A 4,458-nucleotide genomic window follows, 5' to 3' on the forward strand; every position below is an offset into this window, starting at 1 on the left:
GAGAGCCTCCCCCTGCTGCTGAGCCCTCGCTGAGCACAGGCTGCAGGAGCCAATGAGAGAGTGACAGAATAGTCAGAGCTCAGACCCCCAGGCCCTTCCACTCAACTCCCTGGGTCCTACACAATAGCTGCTCTTCAGGACGTGATGCAGAGGAGGATGCAGCCCTGTAAGGGCTGGGGGTGGATTCTGGGTGTGGTGCTGCTTGTCACTTGAAATCCAGCCACTTCAGTATTTCCAGGAAAGTGTCACAGGAGACAGATAGGTGGGGAAAGGATAGAAGGAACGGGAGAAAGACAGATACACATACAGGGAGTCACAGGAACAATCAGACAGGTAGAGACACGGAGAGAAAGTCAGAGAAACAGAGTGAAACAGAGAGAATGGGAAACAGAGAGAAAGACAATTCAGAGACCTGGGGAAGGGTGCAGACAAAGCAGGGGAGAAAGAGAAAGGAGATTAGTCACAGAGACACCGAGGTATGGTCAGGAGCAGTGATATGGACACCAGAAAGGAAGATTGCACATTAGGACTGAGGGACAGCCTGGAGTAGTGGGAAGCTGAGCTCCTGAGGTTGGAGCAGCTGAAGGCTTACTCTGTGCAGTTGGGAATGCTCCCAAAGCCCAGGGGGCCTCTGAGTGTGGAAGAAACCATGTTCATCTCCTCAGTCAACAGCAGAGGAGTGGTTTGTTGTAGGTGGCCTGGCCATCTCAGAGGTGACCCATGTCATGGACTACTGTACTATTCAGGCAGTAAGCAAAGGTGCTACATTTCATCCTCATGCCCTGTTCAGGTTTGAAAGCAGAGGCTAGAACACTGGGTAATTGACCAACATCACATGCACAACAAGTTAGTTGCCAAATCCACATCCAGACCCAGAATGATCTGGTCCTGATCAGTTCCTGAGAAGGAAACCTTGAATCTGCCCACCCTGAGGTTTGGAACATCCGACTCTGGGACTCAGTCTTTTTACCTGGACTAAGGTAGATGCTAGGTACACCTAGTGACATTGAGGGCTCAGGCTTGATTCCTGGCTTTGGTGCTTGCCAGTGGAAAGCACTTAGCCAGATTAAGCAAACCCTCAGTTTGCTTATCTGTAAAATGGGGAATAGAGTCTCATTGGCTCTTGCTAGGGTGAAAGGAGGGTATGGGCAACAGAACTTGCCACAGCTGGCATGTGTTGAGTATTCCCTGCTTGTCCTCATGGTAAGGGTAATTAATTCTCAGGCTATCTCTGATGCACTGCACATCACACTTCTCTGGGCATCATCCTCTCCCTGCACCTGGCTTATTACTTGTTCTCATATGAGGATGGCAGAAGGGGCCATTTGGTAAGCACATAGTGCATCTCAGGCACTGTCACTCATTTCATTGTGTCGTGGGTGTCACAATGCAGCCTGGTATGAATAAGCAGCTGGGGCGCAGTGTGGAGCCAGCCTGCAGGGGAGGAGGGCCTCAGCGGTGCACATCCCCTCTGTTCTTGACACCAGACTCCCTGCTGTTCCTCCACTCACTCCCAAGCCATGCTTTGCTTCGGCCATGGTAGAGGGCTGGATCAGATAGGCAGGTGCAAATGATTTCCATGTGGGAAGCCTCTTGCCATAGCATCTGATAGCCTAGTCTCCTGGCTTCCTGCTAGACAAGCTGGAACAGTTGGGTGGCTTTGGTCACTGTCTATATGGAATCTTGGAGCCTGGGAATGAGCTGCTTCTTTAAGACCCACTTCTCAAGACAACTGTTCTCCATCCTTCTGTCTTTGCCTCTTAACTTCCATCTTGGCAATAACTTTGGAATGCACAAAGACTGTAAGAGATGGGACAGAACAGCTCCCACAGCTGTAAGTCAGCAGCACTAGAAAGAGTAGCAGAGGGTCCTCTTGATTATTACTCATCAGAGAGGTAAGAACAGTGAGGCAGAGACACTAATGGCTAACTCTGTTTAAAGCAAGACTCAGTAGCCCTCACCTTGAGTCTGTTGTCAACCTCAAGAGAAGAGTTTGTTTTTCATCTCCAGTGTCCCTGTACACATGCCCTTCCCCCACCCCCTTACAGGTACACGCAGGAGAAGAAAAAACCTGAACACAAAGCTCTCTGGGATACCCCTCCTACTTGGGTGCCTGTGTGGACCGGTGAGCAGCGTCTCAGAAAAGGAACCATGGACTCAGCCAGGCTCACTTGGGCTCAAGCCCCTTCCTTGCTTGCTTGCAACCAATTGATATGTCACCTTGCTGAGCAAGTCTTCTGAAGGCAGGAGGATGGGACTAGCTTTGTCCAGCTGTCAGGACTAATTCTAGACCTGTCTTGTGCTCCTTCCCTGCATGTCCTTAGTATGCAGTGATTTCTAACTTCATTCTCCAGGTGGACAAGAAACAATGAATAAAGAGAAAGGAGTACTCAAAAAAGCCCCTCACATCATTCTGCTAGACTGGTTTAAGGGAGAGTGTGTCAGAAGACAGCAAAGTAAAGAAAATTTAATCCAGTATTTCTTTTATTTATTTATTTTGCTTGGTTGTGTGGTGTATGTTCCCATGCAGTGTCTTGTGTACCTGCCTATGTGGCAGTGGTTACTTGAGCCAGACTCTCTTACTGAGCTTGCCATTTTTTCATGAGCCCTGGCAATTCTCCAGTCTCTGCTCCCCACAGGACTGGAGTTATGTGGCTATAGCCAGCTGTGTACATGGGTCCTAGGGATGGAACTTAGCAGTCTCTCAGGCCTCCTCTGGCCTTTACAATGTGCACAGGAAGTGCTCTAAGCTGCTGAGCCATCTCTCCAACCCCAACCCAGAATTCCTTGAGGTCTTCTATGTGCCAGGCTTTTTTGTAAACTCTACATTTATCTATCCTATGATTAGATGTGACTCCCACTGCCAGTTTACAGGCAAGGAAACAAGCCCAGAGAAAAGAAGTCATTTTCATAAAGCTACATAGCTAGAGAATGGCAGTGCACAGCCTGAAGCCAGGTAGCCTGGCCCCAGGCTCAGCCATGAGCTGTGTCACCTCATCTTCTCTGTTGCTTGTGATGCACAAAGCTCTGGGTATATCCCTGTCTGCCATCTGCACTGGAAAAGCAGTGGTGTCTACTGGGACCACTCAGGATTTCAGTGGAATTAAGTCTCTGTGCCTGGTCAGAGTTACTTTCATACCACAATGTGTCCATGTGGATGTGTAAGGAGCCAATAGGCCGAGAAACAGCAGGCAAGAGCCATGCCCCAGCCATGTGCATGCGAAGTGGGCAGCTCTCTCCCTGTTTTCTTTTTGTATGTGACAATTACTATGAGGCAGAGTGCCATGGTTTTGGACATTGTATATTATGCGATGACCAACTCAGGGTGCCTAGGTTATATATCTTCTTGAACACTTGGCATTTCTTTGTGATGAGAACATTTAAACTTCCTTGTGTAGCTCTCCCTCCCTCCCCACAAAGGTAGGGTCTCGCTGTAGCCCAGGCTAATGTGGAATTCACTTGGTAGTCTCCGGGTGGCCTTGAACTTATACAATCTTCCTACCTCTGCCTCCTGAGTGCCAGGATTAAAGGCATGTGCCACCACACCCAGTCCTCTGGAAGCTCTTTTAATTATACAGTCTGCTACTGTTGGCTACACTCATCCTGCTGTGTAAAGTACACGAGATGTGTTCCTGCCATCCCTTTCCTCACCTGCCCTCTTGTAACCTTTATTCTGCTCTCTTCTTCTGAACTCAGCTTGTTTAGAATCTACATAGGAAGCAGCGCATATAACATTTGTCGCTTTGTGCCTGCCTTACTTCTCTTGATAAGCCCCACCAGATCCAACCAAGTTTCACCAAATATAGGATTCTGACCTTTTTTAGTGGCTGAATAAAACTCTATAATCATGTATCATACCACATTTTCCTTATCTATTCATCTGTTGATAAAGGCTCTTTCATACCTCCTGCTTCTGTCTTTATCATCCGCCTGTGTTTGCTCCGGAACAGCCCAAGGGTCTTTAGAACATGTAACTTACATTGCAGTACATCTGCCTAAAACACTTTGGTGGGTTGCCCTCTCACTTGAAGACATTTAGGGATTGTCCAACCTTTGTCACCTTTCCCCAGTGGATGTAAACTCTATGAAGGCATGCATATTGTCTTTCCAGACACATAGTAGGTGCTCAGTAGACATTCGGTGAGTTAGTGACAATAACTCCAAGTGTTTTAGCATGGCTGGAGCAAGAATGGAAGATGAAGTACAAGAAGAGAAGAGGCTGAGGGTGATGTACACCTCTTATCAGAAGAGCTGGGAGGCTGCAAAGGGTTGAACATGGTTCTTTATGTGGATGGAGAACCCAGGTCTGCATCTGCATCTCATGGTCCAGTAACACTTCTTAACATTTTTAAATTGGTGACTTAAGTTCAAATTCAACATAATTCCTGTCCTCAAGTTCATAGTCTTGTGGGAAACATATGTAGACATAAAAATATGAAGTAGTTGCAAAAGAAAAGA

Source organism: Jaculus jaculus, chromosome 8 (assembly GCF_020740685.1).
Source record: "Jaculus jaculus isolate mJacJac1 chromosome 8, mJacJac1.mat.Y.cur, whole genome shotgun sequence".
Taxonomy (NCBI): Eukaryota; Metazoa; Chordata; class Mammalia; order Rodentia; family Dipodidae; genus Jaculus; species Jaculus jaculus.